Source organism: Lacerta agilis, chromosome 9 (assembly GCF_009819535.1).
Source record: "Lacerta agilis isolate rLacAgi1 chromosome 9, rLacAgi1.pri, whole genome shotgun sequence".
Lineage (NCBI taxonomy): Eukaryota > Metazoa > Chordata > Lepidosauria > Squamata > Lacertidae > Lacerta > Lacerta agilis.
Window position 1 is genome coordinate 60,685,640 of NC_046320.1, and position 20,840 is coordinate 60,706,479.

At 45.1% G+C, this 20,840-nt stretch overlaps 1 protein-coding gene across 2 annotated transcripts in view; it reads right to left on the minus strand.

The window, feature by feature from the left end:
• ARHGAP24 (Rho GTPase activating protein 24) overlaps window positions 1-20,840 on the minus strand; it is a 314,093-nt gene that overhangs the window by 279,866 nt on the left and 13,387 nt on the right. The window contains exon 1 of one of the 2 annotated variants that reach the window (XM_033160676.1): window positions 17,390-17,709. The exons of the other annotated variant lie outside the window; for it this stretch is intronic. The gene's annotated coding sequence lies outside the window, so the exon portion shown is untranslated. Of the gene's footprint in view, window positions 1-17,389; window positions 17,710-20,840 lie in introns of those variants that run through there. 2 annotated transcript variants of the gene reach the window in all.

The following is a 20,840-nucleotide window of genomic DNA, read 5'->3' on the forward strand; positions in this document are numbered from 1 at the left end:
AGAGCCACAGGTTCCCCATTCCTGCTGTAGATCCACTCAACTTCCGTTCAGTGGCAAATGTGCTGATTTTGTCATGTGCATCGGCTACAACTTTGCTCAAAACAAAGTGTGGGTAAACACTTGGACTCGACACAGTGCCCCCAAAAGACTAGCAGTGCATACAACTTACAAATGCCATGAATATTTCATCTGGACATGCTGAATAATGGATATGTTAAAACTGCAATTTGTACGTGGGCATTCTGTGGCGGGATTATAGCAAAACTCATTATATGAATTATTCACAAATCCAAAACTATTTTCTCGGCTCTCAGTTCTAAATTCTTGTCATTTGAAGTGGGAGTGAAGAATCTGGCATTAAAAAAGAAAAGAAAGGAAAGGAAAGGAAAGGAAACAAAAAAAGAAAAGAAAGAGAAACCTAAAAACTTCAAATTTTGACACCAGAACAATGGGCAGATTTTTTAAAAATGTGTTTTCCTTTTGTGGGCATATCGGGGTCATCCATACTTCCGTACCTAAAAAGCATGGTTTTCCACTTGTCCCATTCTTTCTAGGCACGGGTGGAAGCAGTTTTCCCTTTGCACCACCTGCTTTCCCAGGGAAAACCCACTCTTTAGTGTTGAATTGAAGCAAACATCAATCTGCAGAAAAACTAGGGCAGGCATAGGCAACCTTCGGCTCTCCAGATGTTTTGGCCTACAACTCCCATGATCCCTAGCTAACAGGACCAGTGGTAAGGGATGATGGGAATTGTAGTCCGAAACATCTGGAGAGCCGAAGGTTGCTGACCCCTGACCTAGGGAAAGCAGCAGAATAATAATAATAATAATAATAATAATAATAATAATATCCCACCCATCTGGCTGTGTTTTCCCAGCCACTCTGGGAAGATTCCAGCACATATAAAAACATGATAAAATGTCAAACATTTAAAAACTCCCCGATATAGGGCTGCCTTCAGACGTTTTCTATAAGTTGTGTAGTTCTTTATCTCCTTGACATCTGATGGGAGGGTGTTCCACAGGGTGGGCGCCACTGCCAAGAAGGCCCTCTGCCTGGTTCCCTGTAACCTCACTTCTCGCAGGGAGGGAACTGCCAGAAGGCTCTCAAAGCTGGACCTCAGTGTCTGGGCTGAACAATGAGGGTGGAGACACTCCTTCATGTATACTGGGCCAAGGTTGTTTAGGGCTTTAAAGGTCAGCACCAACACTTTGAATTGTACACAGAAATGTACAAGCAGAAGTCTGGGTGTTGACAAATTTTGAGAGCCAGCACTGTTCACTGGCTGGTGGAATGTTCACTTGTGACTTGCTCCTCGATGACATTCATCCCAACGCAACCCCAGGGGCTTCATGATTTAGGGTGGACATCCTTATGGAGGAGTGGGGAGGAAGACGTTTGTTGCAGAACTGGGCTTGTTAACCAATGTGTGCTTTTTCTAAAGAGCTAGCATTTAACCCATTAAGCAAAGAACAAGAGAGAAGTTTGAAAAGTCCTTCTAGAAATAATTTTCCAAATAATTGTCAGTTCATGAATAACTTTTCCACTGAGCAATGGACATGGAATGGGGGAAGACACCCTTCTGCCTTATCTGCACAATCAAAGCAGGGAATAAAAAGGCAGTTCATCCACCGCATCTTTTGTTTTGCTCTACAACATGGGTAGGCAAACTAAGGCCCAGGGCTCAGATCCGTCCCAATCGCCTTCTAAATCTGGCCAGTGGGTGGTCCAGGAATCAGCGTGTTTTTACAGGAGTAGGATGTGTCCTTTTATTTAAAATGCATCTCTGGGTTATTTGTGGGGCCTGTCTGGTGTTTTTACATGAGCAGAATGTGTGCTTTTATTTAAAATGCATCTCTGGGTTATTTGTGGGGCACAGGAATTCATTCATATTTATTTTCAAAATATAGTCTGAGGGACAGTGGACCGGCACCCCTGCTGAAAAAGTTTGCTGACCCCTGCTCTAGAGCACAACATTAACCAACAAGGCATCTCTGAGTCTCCCACACCTGATGAAATACAGTACAGATACTTTTTTGTAGCTGAGTCTTTAACAAAAACAACAGATATAAGTTTCTGTACTTGAAGCCAGAAGTCTAGTCCAATCAACAGCAGAGCAATCATCTCTTCTCCCCCCGCCCCCGCCCCAATCTGTCCAGAGATCACACACTTGAGTAAACTGGGAAGGTTTTCTACATGCAGATTCCATACTGAGTTTTACTAAAATGCTCTGCAATCACATTCTTTGAAACTTCAGGGATGCAAAAGCCCTTCTCTGAGAAGTACGTCTTAGTTCTCACAGGTATTCCCTAAGGCAGGTCTACTTGCAGAAGTTGGGATCTGTCAAATCAATAGCAATGCTTGACATCTCTCTCTCCCCCCCCCCCACCCCCTTTCCTCCCTCTAAAAGTCCAGCTGGGAACAAAGAGAGAAAACCTGCTGGGTCAGAATGGTGGGCGAAGGGAGAACAGGTTCTATTTTAAATCAGTCAAATAACTACCAACAGATCACCCAGGATTCCCATTCGTTTAATGATAGCAACAGTTTCCTCTCTCACCCCAGAAGAATTAGGCTGCTGAAATAAAGAAAGCTTGGGAGAAAAGGAGTGGATTTTTGTTTTACAAGAAGTGTGAGCTCTGTTCTGGTACTGAAAACAAACTCCCAAACTGAGATTATGGATAGATGAATCTGTCAATGTCAGTTTCTCATTTTAGGTTCTGTTCTCTGCATTTCTGCATCAGTGTGTGGGATTTTTTCTCTCTTAAAGTCCTCACAAAAATAATTGACATTTTAGTGGACATATTTGCAAGTAATTTCCACTCATATAACACATTATTTTCACCAATGCATTCACACATAATCCAATGCACATTTCTCTGGTAGTAGATCCCATTGAATGGAATTGGGCTTACTCCTGAGTAGAGATGGACTGCATTTTGCTTCTTGGTCTGGATTAAACAAAACTTTGCATCCGGCTTCAAACAATTCCGCTCAACTTATATATAATGAATCAGAACTGTAGCCATACAATTTTCTGCTCTATGGTAAGTAACAAATTAGGTAGAATTCATTTATATAATAAGGCCATGTAAGTTAATGGAGCTACATGAAAGAACAAATTCAGTACATTTTTTTTCCAGGAGTTCCAATGCCTTCATAAATAAATTATACAGAAAGAAAATTGAAAAGGGGCCTTAGTATTGACAAGGAAGAAGGGATTTTTTTATTTTTTTTTACTTAGCAACAAAGAACCCACAAGTTGCAGTGGTAGAACCAGGCTATGACTTGGTATTCTGCACACAAATTACTGCCTGGATCTGCAATAGGCCTTTTGATCATTAACACACGGATAAGGACAAGCAGCCGAAGGTGATTGCCCTTTGATGACATATCGATCCCACATTCCTTTGGCGTGGCAGATTAAGGCTGCAATTCTAAGCACTCTTACAAGCCACCTGACTGCTGCAATGCACCGTATGCAGGGCTGTCTTTAGAGAAACTGTAGGTGGTCCAGAAGAGGGCCAACAACTACCACGACAACTGTCCCATTTTAATGGGGACACACCGGATTTACAGAAGCAGCCCTGGATGTCCCGTTTTGGTCACGCCAGAGCAAAAGACACACGTTTCTTCGTTCCGCGCTGTGGCGCAAGTCAGTTTGCTCCCACCAGAGCACAGGTTCAAAAAAATTGAAGCAAAACTTAAACTGGTTCTCCCCCTCTTCTTCCTCCTTCTGCTGTGGCTTTCCAGCTGACGTACCTCCAGAAGCTGGCGCTGCTCTTCCGGAAGCAACAATTTCTGGAAGTATGTTGGAGGCCACAGCAATGAGCCAAAGTGGTGGGCGAAAGAGGGAGCCGAGAGGGGGGCAGGGTGTGAGCGAGAGAGTGCAGCCTCTGTTGACGTCATGTCACAATTTCCCTCACTCTGGAGTTGGAGGGTATGTCATGTTATTATGGAACTTGGCCTTTTGACCGTGTTGCACCGGCACTTCGACAACAGCAGTGGCTCCCACTCCACTTCTGCATCTCATTTGAAGTGCTGGCGTTAATCTTCAAAGACATAAACGCAGTGGAAGCTGGTCCATTGGTGCATATGGGGCTCTGCCCCACCAACCACAGTCTGCCTTCTTACTTGACAGCCAGTTAGTGGATAGCTCTGCTTATCATTGGCTCTAGACCCCTTACAGTTGGTCTTCCTGCCTTCTGCCCCATCAGTCCCTAGGGGGACCAGCCACTGACTAAATGAATTTAAACCAGGTGGCGCTGCATGGGAGACAGGGCTCAGGACGTTTTGCTGCTATAGGCAAAATACTCCTCACATGTCTGTCCCCACCAAACCTGCCCCCTTACAGATCCACGCCTCCTTCCTGGCCAAACCATCACACCTGTGCTGCCACCACAAGGCAGTGTGGTAAGGGCAAGAGTGCTGTGGTGGCCATGGTGGTGGAGGAAGGGAGGAGGAGGAGGGGCTGGATCTGCCACCTGAGGCAAATTTCTTCACCTCACCTCATGGAAGAACCTGTTAGCATGACACCTTGAGACTTGACTATAAATCTTTAATTGTCAGGTTGGCAACAGTTGGACAACAAGTATGTATATATTAATGAATGCAATGAATTTTTCTCCCTTGAGCCCAAGAGAGGGTTTAGTCACTTTTGTTCTCAGAACTCCTTCATAGCAGTACGTAAGTTATCAATCCATATCTCGCCTGCCCTCACAAACTCCTCCAGACAGTGTCTGCTTGAAGTCACCACAATTCTACATTCTCAGTCAAAGAATCAACTAATAGGATAACCAACCAACTCCTAACTGCCACCTCCTTTCCCCAATACCATTTTTTTGTGTGAAATACATTTACAATGCAAACACAATACAAATACTAATGGGGGGGGGCAGAAATGTAAACATGGAGGTGGGGAGAGGGGAGGAATATATTCAGAAAACTGCAGACAGTGATAATTTTGTAGTTCGCAGTAGTCATTCACAAAACCACAGCAGCAAGGATATCTCTGAAGAAGTGTGCATGCACACGAAAGCTCATACCAAGAAACTTGGTCTCTAAGGTGCTACCAGTAATGTACAGAAGTGAGAGCTGGACCATCAAGAAGGCTGATCGCCGAAGAATTGATGCTTTTGAATTATGGTGCTGGAGGAGACTCTTGAGAGTCCCATGGACTGCAAGAAGATCAAACCTATCCATTCTCAAGGAAATCGGCCCTGAGTGCTCACTAGAAGGACAGATCCTGAAGTTGAGGCTCCAGTACTTTGGCCACCTCATGAGAAGAGAAGACTCCCTAGAAAAGACCCTGATGTTGGGAAAGATGGAGGGCACAAGAAGAAGGGGACGACAGATGATGAGATGGTTGGACAGTGTTCTCAAAGCAACTAACATGAGTTTGGCCAAACTGCGAGAGGCAGTGAAGGATAGGCGTGCCTGGCGTGCTCTGGTCCATGGGGTCACGAAGAGTCGGACACGACTGAACGACTGAACAACAACAACAAAGGTGCTACTGGAAGGAATTGTGTTCTGTCATTGACAACTGTTTTGTGAATGGCCCCTACTAACTTCCTAAAGTGCTAGGAACGAGCACGGTTCTCTGCAGCACATAGCAATAACTGACAAGCCCCTTATTGCCACTGCATAAAACTTGACAGAGTCCTCAGGTCACTTGCAAAAACATCTTCAATCCAGGGAGACACAGTTAGCTATTCCAAAACACTGTCTCTCCACATCATAGTACCTTGCACCACCTACAGTAGGTGCAGTTTTCAGAGCTGACAACTCCCTGTGGTTTCTGCTCAGCATCTGGTATGTGATTCCCATTTCGGGTCCCTACAAATTTTATCTTTTTCAAAAATATATATAAATGTCGGTTTCCATCCATTACAGTTGTAAAGAAAAGGCAGGTTTTGAAACATGCAAATAATGCTTTTAATGAACGCCATTGTCTGCCCCTCTTAAATGACTGGAGGCGATGCATTTTTCATTGTTGATCTATAATTTTCCTGCCACAATAAGATTTCAGACCACCTCCCTCCCCAGAAAAAAGGAAAAAGAAAAAGAAATGAAAGGAAGAAAGGAAGATGGAGGGAAACTCCACAAAACCTCAAAGAATAATGGATGCAAACTGAATACATTTGTGCACATTTGAATAAACGTTATTGATTTGTATGAATATAGAATTACAGGCATGGAAGCAGCCAAAAAGACTTGAAAGACCATCCACATATTAATTGCACACACTCCAACATGTCCAGGCCAAAAACTGGGCTGCGTGCCTTCCAGGCCATACTCCCAGGCGAGTTACGTGACCTGTGGGAGATTGTGGCCCCAAAGAAAATGCATTTTTCATGGTGAGATCATGGTGTGAGGTGGGGAGAGATCGCAGTGTCCAAAATGGCCACCGTGCTTTCAGGCAAGTAAACGGGATGCCACCTTTTTCCCAGGGCATTTGAGGGATATGTACAGGTGAAACTCGAAAAATTAGAATATCGTGGAAGAGATACCATGGAGAGAATCCAATGTCTCTATTCAGACCAGCTCTCTCCATGGTGTTAAGTTTGGTAATAAGTTGTAATTCAGCAGCTTCTCTTTCCAGTCTATTTCTGAAATTCTTTTGTAATATGACAGCTACTTTGAGGTCTTGTCCTGGGAGATTGAAGTGTTCTCCTACTGATTTCTCTGTCTTGCAGTCATTAACAATCACCCATTCCCACCACCCTTCTGACTAATACCCCTCCCCACCCTCTCACGACATATAAGGGTCTGGTGACTTCTGTTTCAGTGTTATCTACGGCTCTGGCTAGAAAATCTACCTGGCAAAACTCAAAGCAGATCCAATGTGCCCTAAGTCTGCCAACCGCTGCTCTGGATCCTGAGTTTATTCCATAACGGGAGTGAGGGGGAGAGAGGCTGTCAATCTCAACTGCAGCTAGTTTATTGACTGACAACATTGAACTAAAATTCAAAGCCTATTGGCTTCCATTCCGATCCTGCTCAGATTACAGTTTTCATCTCTGCAAAAAAAAATCAGAAGCATTGTCGTCAATTAAAGCAGAGCCCTGCGACAGCTTTTCCCAGAAGGATGGAATACTCTGTTCCCTCGGCACTGAAAATATAAAGCGACGTCTGATCAGAAAACAAAAAGGTGGTGTAGCTGTGCCAAGGAAGACTTCCGTCAACAGCTAAGTTACACACAAGTCTGTGTATTTTGTATAACACACATCTTGGAAATGCTTTTTTGATTAATTGCTTGAGTGACTAAGTCAACACCGAGTCGATCCGTTCAGAAAGGCAACGTTGAGAGACTCCTGGCTCTCCGATCACAGAATGAGTAAACCATGAGTCACTCCCAGATGTATGACTTGAGTGTTCTGGCTACGTAGCAGCAGTGTTCACTGATGATTCTACACTGTGAGCCTATATTAGAATAGAGAGCTGCAAAAGAAATTGACTTGTGTGCATCCATTGAGTAGGACACTTTCCCCATGTGTGTGGGCAGCTGGCAAATGTCATTTTATCCCATGACTTAAGGGTGACTGGGTGATTCACAAACCAAGAGGCCAGTCAAAGGGCCACTGCACTGAGAATACATTTCTTTCATACTCAGAAAATGGTACCTCAGGTTACAGACGCTTCAGGTTACAGACTCTGCTAACCCAGAAATATTACCTTGAGTTAAGAACTTTGCTTCAGGATGAGAACAGAAATTGCGCGGCGGCAACGGAATGCCCCATTAGCTAAAGTGTTACCTCAGGTTAAGAACAATTTTAGGTTAAGAACGGACCTCCAGATCGAATTAAGTTCTTAACTGTATTGTTTTTAACTGTATTACGTTCTTAACTGTATTGTAACTTAATGCTGTATTGTTTTAACATTCGTTTGGGAGCCGCCCAGAGTGGCTGGGGAAGCTCAGCCAGATAGGAGGTGTACAAATAATAAATTATTACATTATTATTATTAACCCGAGGTACCACTGTACTCCTTTGAGGACCCGGCGTCACCCCTTTCCTTCTTGCATTATTCCTGCATTCCAACTCTACAATTCTTTGATTCTATCATTCTTTCCAGGTAGCCTCACTCTCTGTCATGTCAGTGCAGGCCCTGTGCACACACACACACACACGCAATATACAAGTCTAAACACTTGAAACAGAGGCACTCGAAATACTTTTGTCCTAGCCCTGGCAATAACTCAGAAAAGGATTCGTTTCACACATGCAGGTTATCTTACGATGATTCATCCTAGCATGCTGCCTTTTATCATGCTGAGCACTTACTGAACAAGGCGCCAAGCTGGGATGTGATGAGAAGTGCTGATCCAGCATGGCACATCATGACAATTAGTGTTATCCATTTATGAATTTGTCCCGTTTCTCCATAGCACAGGATCCTGAGATGTATCTTCAGGCAATGCCTCTAGGTCAGGCTTCCCCAAACTGGTGTTCTCCAGATGTTCATGGACCACAACTCCCCATTTACCTCTGACCATTGAGCATGCTGTGTGGGAGTGATAGGGAATGGAGTTGGAAGCTTCTCTAATCTTACTAAGACTGGGACAGGCCATCACCATAGCACAAGAGAGGCTGGTAGGAGGACTCTGTTGCCTATCCTAGAGAGCAAGCCCTCAAGTTCCTGTTTAGGAGTTGGTGGTGTAGCAGAGCGGGAAGACAGGAGAGCCCAGCTCCAGAACATTTTTGCTGAACAGGAAGGATGAAGTCAACTGCTAGGACACCAAGATAATGGATGGAATATCCTTACAGGGACAAGTGGATGAGGTGTCGATGAAGCTTTCAGTCAGAGAATAATCAAGCAAAGTTCGGCTACACCTTAACTTCCCTTTGGCAGAACTATTTCATGCTCACAGTTTAAATGGCTGAAGATGTTCTCATGAAGCTCAAATTGTTTTACCAGTTGAACCTTCGTAGTCAGAAGGAAGCACCACTGAGTTTACTCCCAGGAAGCCATGCAAAGAATTGCAGCGACACTGACTCTACTGCACACGGCTGGCTCTTTGGTGTGTGTGTTTAATAATGGGGTCAACACAGATACCTACCTCCATGTTCTCCTTAGAGGCATGGCTATGGGAGCTGTCACGATCATCTCCCGCACTTTCAAATCCACAACTACCCCCAGTTCCAGTGCCACTTTTGGCACCGGTATAGCCTAAGCTGGTCCACTCATAAGTCATTCAAATTATACCGTGCTCCTTGCTGGGTCCAATGTAGTGCAACTGATAAAGTGGAGCAGCTGAATGTGGGAGGCCAACATTCGATTTCCTGCTTGGCTAGCAGACTCACCGGGTGTCACTCTAACCTACCTCATTGGTTTTCCCTGAAGATTAAACGAGATAAGACCTGAACGGTCGCTTTGCACAGTGAAAGGTGCTGGGAGAAATGATTAATAATTGCAGGAGCACTGCTTTTCCCTTCGTCTGCAGGGTCTACCCTTTCTCAGAGCACATCGGAGAAAAAACAGGCCCTGTCCCGGCCATAAATCGAGGGGTGCCTTTGTCAGTCTTGTGGAAACCTTCCCCTGCCTCCCGGCTAGAATATATGTGCGTTTTCTGACACTTCCTATCTCACAAGCGCTGCAAAAGGCAGTGCTGTGCTTGGGGGATCCAGTCAATACAGCCATAAATGTGACGATAAGGATGACATTTAGCAGCTTGCCAAGACAATAATAATCTTGTGCGTATAAAAGGTGTCTGCTGCTGGGCCCACAGAATGCCCCGTATTGGAATGTAAGACCAGAGATTTGTGGGTGCATCTCCGTATGCACATAAGAATAATGGTCCCCTTCCCAACTCTGAAGACATGCTGGGGATCCCCTGAAATTACTCTGCACGTCAGCTTAGGAAAGGGGATATACACCCTTGTGCAAATTAATTGAAACAAAGCATGTTTTCTATTTTACTCGTAATCCTGTACTCAAAACAAACATGAAAGGTCAGTTGATCATTGTGGTGTCAGAAGCCTGCAGCCAATAGAAGGAATGATGCGCTCACCACAATATATTGAGGTTCTACGAAAGAGTTATTCCAGAGCTAGAAAAGAGGTATCCTGAAAGTACTGGGATATTGCAGCAGGACCTAGCCCCCTGGCACAAATCGAAAGTGGTGAAGAAATTAATTGCAGAGCAGCAAATACAGGTAACTGATTGGCCAAGGAATTCCCCGGACGTAAATCCAATTGAGAATTTGTGGGCTATATGCAAAAGTCGCCTCCGCGCTGTAAACTGTACGACTAAGGAGAAGCTCATTCAGGCACTGATTCAAGTGTGGTACAGGGATCCGAAAATCAACACTGACTGTTCGAAACTAGTAGACTAGATGCCAAACCGTGTTCAAATGCTACTTTAAAATAGTGGAGGTCATATCCATTACTAATGTACGTATATGTGAGTTTTGTACAATAAACTACAGTGGATGCTCAGGTTGCGAACGTGATCCATGTGGGAGGCACGTTCGCAAACTGCAGCGTTCACAACCCGCAGCGGCACATCAGCGCATGCGCGGGTCATGATTCGGCGCTTCTGCGCATGCACAAAGCACGATTTAGCGCTTCTGTGCATGCGCGAGTGCCAAAACCCGGAAGTAGCCCGTTCTGGTACTTCCGGGTTCAGCGCTGTGCACAACCCGAAATCGTGCAACCTGAAGTGGCTGTAACTCGAGGTATGACTGTACATTGTCTCAGTTACAGGTAGGTAGCCGTGTTGGTCAGCCATAGTCAAAGCAAAATCAAATAAAAAATTCCTTCCAGTAGCACCTTAGAGACCAACTAAGTTTGTTCTTGGTATGAGCTTTCGTGTGCATGCACACTTCTTTAGATACTTCTTCAGGTACAATAATGTACATTGTCTGTTTCAATTAATTTGCACAAGGGTGTAGATCCCCACTCTAAGGCCCCCCCCACCTGCACTATTCATTTAAATCATCATCATACCACTTTAAACAGTTCTGCAAAGAATCATGGGGAGTGTATTATTATTGTTATTATTTATTGAATTTCTGTACTGCCCTTCATCCGACGATCACAGGGAGGTTTACAATATAAAAATACATTCTGCAGTAACAAATGAAACCAATAACCCCTCCACACACAGTTTAAAACACCTTAGATCAGGCTTCCTGAACCTCGGCCCTCCAGATGTTTTTGGCGTACAACTCTCATGATCCCTAGCTAGCAGGACCAGTGGTCAGGGATGATGGGAATTGTAGTCTCAGAAAATCTGGAGGGCCGAGGTTGAGGAAGCCTGCCTTAGATTGTCTTATTAGCCAAATGCCTGGAAGAAGAAGAATGTTTTTGCCTGGCAACTAAAAATATGTAACGGAGGAGCCAGGCAGGGGGTGCCAGGGTGCCAAGGGCCCCTAACAAATTTTCAAGGAGGGGGTCGGGCACCCTCAAAATTCCATGGTGGCCATACACACACACTCACACACACCGTGAGGCATGCTGATGTCACTCGCGCAAGCCACACAGAGTGCGCGCAACACATCAGCACACTCACGGCATGTGCAAGTGACGTTAACCGCAGCGGCAAGCCAGCACACTTGGCACCAGGCAAGTATCCCTTCAGAAAGCATTCCACAAATGGGGAGCCACTGCAAAAAAGGCCTGTTCCCAGATTCTGATTTGATCCCGGAATGTCCTGCTTTTCCTTAGGGTGCCCCTATTTTCATTGGAGAAATGTTGGAGGGCATGGAGTTATGAGACCCCCGAGCTAAGGGGATTGGTAACTATGCCACCTCTAGAAGACATCTGAAGGCAGCTCTGTATGAGGAAGTTTTTAAATGTTTAATGTTTTATTATGTTTTGATATATGTTGGAAGCTGCCCAGAGTGGCTGGAGCAACCCAGTCAGATGGGTGGGGTATAAATATTATTCTTATTCCTATTATGGAATAGGATAAATTATTGGAGGGTATGTAATAAAACCCACCACCACCAGGCTGACCAATGCTGTGACTTTAAAATCATCATGAAGAAGCTGTGGTAACACAGGAGGATGGTTCGGGTCAAATCTGGGCAATGAGGAGAGGAAAGCTTGCTAAGATTTTAGTAGCGTATTTCAAGGACTTGAACTGCAACAGTTCGAAGTTCTTATTGGCAGGTTAGAATTCTGCTATTATGGGCTGTCTTTCTCTCCCCCGCCCCACACAGATACAGCTTTAATAAAAGCTGAAAATAATGAGCAGGCATGAGAACACCAGCTTTCTCAGATGAAACAGTTTAGTTGCCTCAACTACCTTTTTTATCTCAGGATTTTATTCAGTGCTGGATTGGATCAAAATAAGATAAAGGCTCTTCTTTCTTCTGTGCATGTGAATTGGGGTGCCAAGCAGAGCGTGCAGGGCACATCATTAAAGAACTGAAGGCTTTAAAAGCCTATTGTGCAGAGGAGGAGAAAAGGCAAACCTTGCAGAGAAAGAAACACTTAAAACAATAACGTTCTACCTTGCCGCTTCTGGCACCAGAGCTTTTGAAAGACTGGGGTCCCACCTGAACGGCACACTTAAAGCAGTATCATGCCACTTTAAAGAGCCATGGCTTCCCCCAAGGGACCTTGGGAACTGTAGTTCATTAAGGAAGCTGAGAGTTGTTTGGAGACCCCTATTCCACTCACAGAACTACAATTCTCAGAGTGGCCAAACTACAAATCTCTCTTTCCAGGGAGTCCTGGAAACTGTTGCTCTGTTAAGGGGCACTGGGGTCTCCTCACAACTCTCAGGACCAATAAATAAAATAATAATAATAATAATAATAATTTATTTCTACCCCAACCATCTGGCTGGGTTTTTCCAGCCACTCTGGGCGGCTTCCAACAGAAGGTTAAAAATACATTAAAACATCAGTCGTTAAAAACTTCCCTAAACAGGGCTGCCTTCAGATATCTTCTAAATGTCATATAGTTGTTTATTTCTTTGACATTTGATGGGAGGGTGTTCCACAGGGTGGGCGCCACTACCGAGAAGGCCCTCTGCCTGGTTCCCTGTAAACAACATATTACAGCTTCAAGGGCTCTTTGAGAGAAGCCACAACTGTTTAAAGTGGTATGACACTCTAGTACCACTCTATTCTGCCTTGGTCAGACCACACCTGGAAAGACTGTGTCCAGTTTGGGGCACCACAATTTAAGAAGGATGTTGACAAGCTGGAATGTGTGCAGAGGAGGGCGACCAAGAGGACAAGGGTCTGGAAACAAAGCCTTAGTCTGAGGAACGGTTGAAGGAGCTGTGTATGTTTAGCCTGGAAAAGAGGAGCCTGAGAGGAGATATGATAGCCATCTTCAAATATCTCATGGGCTGTCACATGGAAGAAGGAACAAGCTTGATTTCTCCTGCTCTGGAGGGTAGGACTTGAAAGGAGAGGAGATTCCAACTAAACATATGGAAAAACTTTCTGACAGTGAGAGCTGTCTGACAGTGGAACAGTATCCCTCAGGAGGTTGTGGGCTCTCCTTCGTTGGAGGTTTTTCAGCAGAGGTTGGATGGCCATCTGTTGTGGATGCTTTAGCTGAGATTCCTGCATTGCAGGGGGTTGGACTACATGACCCTTGGGGGTCCCTTCCAACTCTGCAATTCTACAATTGTATGGCACCACTTTAAATGTATGGTACAGATGGGGCCAGAATAGCCCCATCTGTACCATACATTACCTACTAAAGAGTTCTTACCAGATTAGGGTGTTTACCTGGGCTACATCTTTCACTACTTACCTTTGACCAACCTTCTGCAAGGGCTACAATTCCCTTCAACCCCAAACAGCACAGTCTCTCTTGTGAAACACTATGATCTTAATTGTATGGGTCAACCAACGGCAGACTATGCCATTTCTCAGGGATCAGATAGGCTTATATTTGGATCCCATGCCTGAAGCCCAAGCTGCCTGCTTTCCACAGTTGGCTACCCACACTACAGCTTGAGGAGGCTTCACAAGTCCAACACTACGGTGGTAATACACAAGAGCTGGCATAGCTCAGTCAATAGAGCATGAGTCTCTTCATCTCAGGGTTGTGGGTTTGAGCCCAACAATGGGTGAAATATTCCTGCATTGCAGGGGATTGGACTATAGATGACCCTGGTGGTCTCTTCCAACACTACAATTCTGTTATTGTTCCAGCAGCCACAAAAGAATCTTCTGCTGCTGATGGTTTCTTCCTTCTGTTTAGTTTGCTTGTGAAAAACTTGCCAAACTTTCTGAGCCACTATGGGTAATGGGTTGCATCATCATCATCATCATCATCATCATTATTATACCACTCTTCATCCAAAGATCACAGGGCAGTTCACAACATAGAAAAACAAAATGAATTCACAGAATACATAATAATAAAATAGCAAAAGCAAAACAAACCAATAACCCATTTCGCTTGAGAACTTCCTCTCCGTTTCTGATTTTTCCAATCTTAAGCTTGGTTCTCCACATTACCACATCGCTTTTAAGTCCTCATGGAAATTGATCAGTATTTTTGCATGATTATTTCCTAATATATATGGGACGCGGGTGGCGCTGTGGGTTAAACCACAGAGCCTAGGGCTTGCTTATCAGAAGGTTGGCAGTTCAAATCCCAGCAACAGGATAAGCTCCCGTTGCTCGGTCCCTGCTCCTGCCCACCTAGCAGTTTGAAAGCACGTCAAAGTGCAAGTAGATAAATAGGGACCACTCTGGGGGGAAGGTAAACGGCATTTCCGTGTGCTGCTCTGGTTCACCAGAAGCGGCTTAGTCATGCTGGCCACATGACCCGGAAGCTGAACGCCGGCTCCCTCGGCCAGTAATGTGAGAAAAGCACCACAACCCCAGAGTCGGACACGACTGGACCTAATGGTCAGGGGTCCTTTACCTATTTCCTAATATAAGCATTTTTGCATGCAATATTCCCTAATACGCACACTTTTCAAAGCAATCTCCCCTGATATAATGTCCTTTTGGAAGTTATTTTCATTAATATATGCAAATATGTGCATCTGTAGGCACACTTTACCCTAGTATATAAAGTTTTATATACATTATTTGGCTGCACTGCAAAACTTGGAGAAGCTAATGTGGATTTCTAAGGATAGCTGTCCTTTAGGTTCTCACATTGTTGTGGAAAGAGCAAAGTATGTAAGTTTGCTTTTGCATGAAAACTTAGTTGAATTTCTCCCTCTTCCCTAATAGGTAAGCACACTTAATGGTAACAGGGCATCATTTATCTCTCTAGCTTGGTATGATCCATTGTGACTGGCAATGACTGTTTTCCAGCTTTGCTACCTTAGATCCTTTCTAACTAAAGATGCCAAAGGTCAAACCTGCACAAGCTCTCCTACTCAGCTAGGTTCCAGATCAACTCACTTTATAGCTGGAAATTTAAGCATCCGCTACAGTATTGGTTTTGCAATATTTTGAGCTGATATTTCTATTTAAAGCATGGGTGGGGAACCTATGACCCACCTAATGTTGGTGAACTCCCAATTCCTGTCAGCATGGCAAATGGACAGGATATTGGGACTTGGGAGTCTAGCAATATCTGGAAAGTCACAAGTTCCCTATCCCTCATCTAGTAAGAATCATAGAATCATAGAGTTGGAAGAGACCACAAGGGCCATCCAGTCCAACCCCCTGCCAAGCAGGAAACACCATCAAAGCATTCCTGACAGATGGCTGTCAAGCCTCTGCTTAAAGACCTCCAAAGAAGGAGACTCCACCACACTCCTTGGCAGTAAATTCCACTGTCGAACAGCTCTCACTGTCAGGAAGTTCTTCCTAATGTTTAGGTGGAATCTTCTTTCTTGTAGTTTGAATCCATTGCCCCGTGTCCGCTTCTCTGGAGCAGCAGAAAACAACCTTTCTCCCTCTTCTATATGACATCCTTTTATATATTTGAACATGGCTATCATATCACCCCTTAACCTTCTCTTCTCCAGGCTAAACATACCCAGCTCCCTAAGCCGCTCCTCATAAGGCATCGTTTCCAGGCCTTGGACCATTTTGGTTGCCCTCCTCTGGACACGTTCAGAGAACTCTCCTCCTGGGCACACATGCAGAGAAATGCATTGTTCCCAAAGCAAAAACGATCGCTATTCATATATACTATGAAAAGAACTTTTTATACAAGCTAATTCCCAGAGTTTTATTTCTTGCTTAACTGGTAAACCTGTAAAAATGGTGGGGAAACAAGACTTAATTTTCTGTATTTGTCTGTAAAAATCACTTTAAGTGAGACTTTACTACTAACTGTTCAGCAAGGCGGATTGGTTTGGAAACAGTTTTTTTTTCCCCCAGATGCAGTTTTGCTTGCTGCTTACCTGTGCTGCTCTACAAAAAAAAAAAAATCACATGAAGTTCCTTGCACACTTGGAATCTGCTCTTATAAGTGCCAGGTGCAGCTGTTGCCATTCAAAACCCTTCAAACTAGCATGTGACCAGCTTACACCTTTCAGTGCTTAAAAGGTTGCCATGCACCCTTACTTAGGAGTTTTACAGAGTCTAGAAAACCGGCCACAAATAAAGACCTCGTCACCCTGGAGTTCTTCTTACAGTCCTCTTTCAAAAGCACAGCTTAAAAAAATACTCCCAAATCCAAAGGCATTCTGGTTTCCAGCAAGATCAAAGCCTGGCGTTTACAAAACGATCACAAGTTTTAAAAGAAAGAGGGCAAAAGAAAAAGGGGCGGGGACGCGCAAGAGTGCTCAGCTTGTCAGGAGACAAGACAGGCAGGGATGTTGTTTTCTGAAGGGCCTCACAGTGCAATATACAGGTGCTTTTGAGAAATAGGAAAGCGAGCAGCCGGCAATGCTTCAGTGCTGCTTCCTTACAATCACACACACACACACACACACACACACACACACACACAATCTCTAGCAAGAACTCTGTCACAACTCAAGGGGCATCTCGGATCAAAACTGCCACCTCCAGGCAGTCAGTGATTGACAGGAGCGTCACCTCGCTAAGCCCATCTGTCTCTCTTCCTTGGGAAAAAGTGAGCTGCTGCCCACAGAAACAGCCACCCCATGAAAACGTCTCTGCCGCAATCCCCATTTCCATCTGCCTCTAGCAACGTTACCTTTCGTCCTATTGTTTCCCATGCCTCCCCATTCGATTGGCACTTGGGGGGGGGGGGTGGAATGGCAAGTGCGCCGGTCGCAAATGAATCCCATTTACTGCGGGTGGCCGCCAGGTATTGCACTGTAATTTAACATGACTCCAGGCAGCAGCAAGAGTGGAGGGGGTTGGGGGGGGTGAACCTTTGCCACGCAGCAAGGTAGACGCCGTGCAATAACTGCGACCGTGTAATAAAAAGCAGCGTGCTCTGTCTTTTAAGGCTAAGCTAGGATATTTCATTCTCTCCCCCCCCCCCGTTTGCATTGCTACCCACCACAGGTAAATAAGAGAGAGAGCAAAACTCACACTCTGCAGCTTTCCCGTCCGTGCTAAACGACGAAGCTTTCCAAAGGGGGGCAGATCCCAGGAGTGACACTATCAGGCACCGCATCTAAATGGAGCTGAAGCATTTAGGGTTCCTGGTTTGGCATTTAGCAGTGACAACAACAACAACGGCGGCGGCGGCGCAAGGGAGCACCTCCACCAAACTAATGCAATGTACTTTGCAAATTGGCCGGCGATAAAGGGAGCGGGAGCAGCGTGTTCCTGCGTTCTCCGGCCACGGTGCGCGAAGCCTTAATCTCGTTACATGATAAATCGCCTCGGCCATATGTGCCCATGTGGCACCCACCGTTCAACTTGCTGCCGGAGACCTTCGCCGATGCCGTGGAAAGCAAAAGGGAAGATGGGAGCGTGCACGTGGGAATTCAGCACACGCGGAACAAAAGAGGACTCGGCGGAGAACAGAACAACAATACGACACTGGGAGAACTCTGCCTGGCTGAGCTCTCCGCACAGCAGCCAGCACAACCCCCCTCCCTCTCTGCAATTCTTTCCCTCCTCCTCCTCCTCCCTCCTTATTTCCCCTCCTCTGTTGCAAACCTTCGCAAAGTGACAGCCGGGAGCATGAATTGACTTTCCAGAGGTCTAATATACTATTAAAAAAAAAAAAAAACTTTGACTGCACCATGTAGCCCATAGACTGTCCTAGGGGCTATGGTGAGATTTCTCAGTTTTCGTGGGCATGGGGTTGAGGGGAGTGTCACACCTATTTTTTGCAAAAGCTGCATCAGGAGGATGCAACACCAAATTGACCGCCTCCCAGTGATTGCCAGTTACTGAACAGGAAGGAAAGGGGACAGGAATCGGACCTCCCCAAAACTTACCCTTCACTTTCCAGGGCATAGGCATGGCAATGGGATTCCTTTGCTTTGCCTAATGTGGCAAGCAGGTAGTGCTCACCACCTCCCCCTCCGGACGCCAATAGGAAAACAATCGCCCCATCCCCAGAGTCTCTGCCCTACTGGACTCACATTAAGACAGAAGGCAGAAATATAATTAAGTACACTGTTGTAAGCACACCTTGGTCCATGATTTCTGCAGGAGCTGCAGCTTAGCCTGCCTTTCAGCTGCAGAGTAACTGCAGGTAGGGAGGAAATTGGGACAAACAAGCAAGGGAAGCTCTGCATTAGATCATCTGGGAAAATTTAATCATGGTGCCCCACCCTACAGAATATCATTGGGGAAGTGACCCCAAAACAGGCATTTCCCACTTGCCCTTTCCTCTCTAGCGTATTGTTCCCCTGAACCATAGGATCACCCCGTTTTTATTAGTTTGAATTCCTTGCATTCTTGTTTTCATTTAAAAAACAACAACAATATATGCTTTTATACTACTGTTTTGTTGGTTTTGTTGCTGTCTTTCTGTTGCTTTTTGCACACACGCTGCACACCGCGTAGAGATTTGAAGAAAGGTATTAGATGGTTTTGTAAATGCTTTTAAATCAATGAAGAAATAAATGCACACAAATGGCGCAAGGGTTAATTTTGCTCTCTATTTTCAAAGTGGTGTTAAGGCCCAAGGCCAGCCTGCAGTCCGTGCCAGCTCCAGGTTTTGGGGGATCCCCTAGGCAAAATGTCCTAAGTGGGACCCACTCCCTGATTGGGATCACCACTTTCATGCTGCTGCCACTGTTCTCCATTGGCTGGGCATTTCCTTTTAGACCTAATCCATACTGACCAGCACCAGATTTAGGGTGGTGCAGGCAGTTCCTCTGCACAGGGCACCAAGTTGTGGAAGCACAAAATATAAAAACCACCACCACCTATATTTATATAGCGAAGGTGCCAGGGTCATGCTGTAGGGTGGTTATCCTTGTGTTTTTTTTTCCTTCCAGGGATGTCCAAAGCCAGTGAAGTTTTCTCAAGATTGCCCAGGAAAGCAATGAAGAGAATTGCAGGGCTCAAGGTTGCAGATTCAATCCCTATATGGGACAGTTGCATATCCCTGCATTGCAGGGAGTTGGACTAGATGATCCTCAGGGCCCCTTCCATCTCTATGATTCTATGCATTCTATCTGTGCATCTAAATAAATGTGTTTCTAAATACATCAACATGTAGTGTTTAAAATATTTATTAACCACCCTTCGTCACAAGATTCCAGGGTGATGCACGATAGGCAGTCGCAACACAAAAATCCAAGGAGAATAAAGACATGGAAGATCAAGGGGCTATTGAGTCCAGTACTTTGTCCCAAGACCAAGCAATTCACAAACACCCCAATATCCGTCTCTGCCATCCAGACCACAGTCAGAAGCCACACTAAAGGCTGGTCAAGCAAATGGCTTCATGTGATTCAACCAAGATGCGTTATATGGAAGACTCAACAAATCATGAGACCTCTCTCGTCTCTCTGAGCAGGAGCAAAAATTATTTCTGATCTCATGCACAGTTTTCAGCTTGGCCTTGAGCGTGATGCTTTAAAACTCATCTTCAAAAAGAAATTTGACTGGGGGCACACACACGTGTCCCTGATGGTCCACAGGAAAGGGTAAAAAAAAATGTTTTTCAAGATCTTAAGGGAGGAATCATTCCTACTCTCCCCAAAGGCCATTTCTTGCAAAAGAGGTGCTCATATGGACAGTAAATCTGCAATCTGGTAACTTTCACAATCACTACTATTCATTACTAAAAGGAGAGTGTGATGCCCTGTCTCTTACGGCTTGGACAACCTTGTGCAGTCAGTTGCTCTCCAGATGTTGCTGGACTCCAACTCCCATCAGCCCCAGCCAACATGAGTAAGGATCAGGTCCATGGGGAAATGGAGTCTCTCGCAACATCTGGAGAGTCACAGTGTCCACATCCCTGCCCTACAGTAACTCCACAACCATTCATAAGCATAGACACTCCTTCTGAATGATCTCACCAGATTGTCCTCATCTGAGTTCCTCCCCACCTTCCTTAGGGGAACACTCCAGGAAAACATCTCCCTTGCTTCTTTGAGAAAGCACAAAGAAGACATACCAGGTGTAGGGGAGAAGAAGTTTCGGGTCACTCCATGTCATAGCATTTAAACACAAAGACTGATAGAGTGCAGAAGATGGAATTTCCAAGCTCAGCTGACTTTGGCTTGGTCCAAGCAGGAGGCCATCAGCAGCTGCCCACTTGAGTGAGCCTAATGGGTTGCAGTGGTCCAGTGTCAACCTGGTTTTTATGCAGTGGCTGCCGAAAAAAGCAACCTCCAAAGGGTGGTCTCTGATTTAGTGGAGCTCAGATAGCATTCTTGTGTACAGGAGATCTTTGGGCAATGAAACACACCTACAGCACACACCTGCAGCCTCATAGTTAAGATGACTGAATACAGGTGACAGCGCAAATCTATGCCTTCCTGCTTAGAGATGGGGAAGGCAAAGAACACTTACTTTTCTTACTGGTTCTTTTTTTAGTAATTTTAATTGGCTGTCATAGATATATAAC